The sequence below is a fragment of the Rhagoletis zephyria genome, unplaced genomic scaffold (genome assembly GCF_001687245.7).
Source record: "Rhagoletis zephyria isolate East Lansing unplaced genomic scaffold, Rhagoletis_zephyria_1.1 Rzeph_scaffold_02297, whole genome shotgun sequence".
NCBI classification, from domain to species: domain Eukaryota; kingdom Metazoa; phylum Arthropoda; class Insecta; order Diptera; family Tephritidae; genus Rhagoletis; species Rhagoletis zephyria.
Genome location: NW_016159381.1, coordinates 59039 through 60806, shown reverse-complemented (window position 1 = coordinate 60806; position 1768 = coordinate 59039).

The window sequence follows — 1768 nt, the reverse complement described above, 5'->3', positions numbered from 1 at the left end:
AGTGTTCTTTTGTAGCTCGGTTGCAAAAGAATGCACCTACTATAAATGTAGCAAAGCTATTTATGGAAAATTCTAGATATCAATCTCGTTGTAGGCATCATATCAAGGAGATACAATTAGAAGACTCTAGATTTCGCACCGCCAGAAGAAGTTAAATATTGCGCCTAAATATATGCACTATTTATATACGTGCGGAAATGGACGACACGCCATTTCTTTAAATGAAATAAACTGCTGCTACATGTATGTATGTACATATGTATGTTTATACTAAATGTGAGCAAACAACATTGGCGCATATTTATAGTCATATTAAGTACTCAACTAAGTCGAAACTATTCTAAGTCACAACTAAAGCTATTCATAGTCGCCTTAGTTTCGACTTTTCTGGCTAAGTACCAACTTAAAATTTAGTTTCGGCTGCAGCTGCAACTAAGTCGTAACTAGGAAGAAGTATTTTATCAAATTAAGGGAAAACAGACGAAATATGTGAAAATTAAGTTGGTAGAGGGTGAATTTGATAATATTGAATAATCTCCAATTATCCGTATTTGAATTGAATGTTTCCATTATAAGTAGTGTATGTATAATGGTAAAATCCATTTTGTTAACACTTTTCACTTGATTTAATACGAACATTTTTAAACGGTAATCAAATAAAAAAAGCTCATTTTTACAACGCGTGTTTTTCTCCGTGTACCCTCCTATAAGCACCGACCATTGATATGTCCGCATACCAAATTTCAAGTTCGTGTGATTTGTGGGTCCAAAAATTATAGCTGATAAAAAAATACCACGCCGATGGGATGGGCCACGCCCCCTTTTACAAACTCGGTTATGCGTACTCTTCTATAAGCTCCTACTATTGATATGTCTGTATACCAAATTTCAAGTTGGTGTGACTTATGGTTCCGAAGTTATAGCTGATAAAAAATTCTGCACTTATGGGATGTGCCACGCCCCCTTTTACAAACTCGGTTATGCGTACTCTTCTATAAGCTCCTACTATTGATATGTCTGTATACCAAATTTCAAGTTGGTGTGACCTATAGTTCCGAAGTTATAGCTGATAAGAAATGCCACGCCTATGGGATGTGCCACACCCCCTTTAACAAACTTGTTTATACATTCCCTCCTATAAGCACCTACCATTTATATGTCTGCATACCAAATTTCAAGTTCGTGAGACTTATGGTTTCGAAGTTATAGCTGATAAAAAATTCCACGCCTATGGGATGTGCCACGCCCCCATTTACAAACTCCTTTATAAATACCCTCCTATAAGCACGTACCATTGATATGTCTGCATACCACATTTCAAGTTCGTGAGACTTATGGTTCCGAAGTTATAGCTGATAAAAAATTCCGCACTTATGGGATGTGCCACGCCCCCTTTTACAAACACAGTTTATATATACATTCGTATAAGCACTTACCATTGAAATGTCTGCATACCAAATTTCAAGTTCGTGTGACTTATGGTTCCGAAGTTATAGCTGATACAAAATTCCACGCCTATGGGATGCGCCTCACCCACTTTTACAACCTCGTTTATACATTCCCTCCTATAACCACCTACCATTGATTTGTCTGCATACCAAATTTCAAGTACGTGAGACTTATGGAACCGAAGTTACCAATTTTCAAGTTCGTGAGACTTATGGTTCCGAAGTTATAGCTGATAAAAAATTCCGCACTTATGGGATGTGCCACGCCCCCTTTTACAAACACGTTTATATATACATTCGTATAAGCACTTACCATTGAA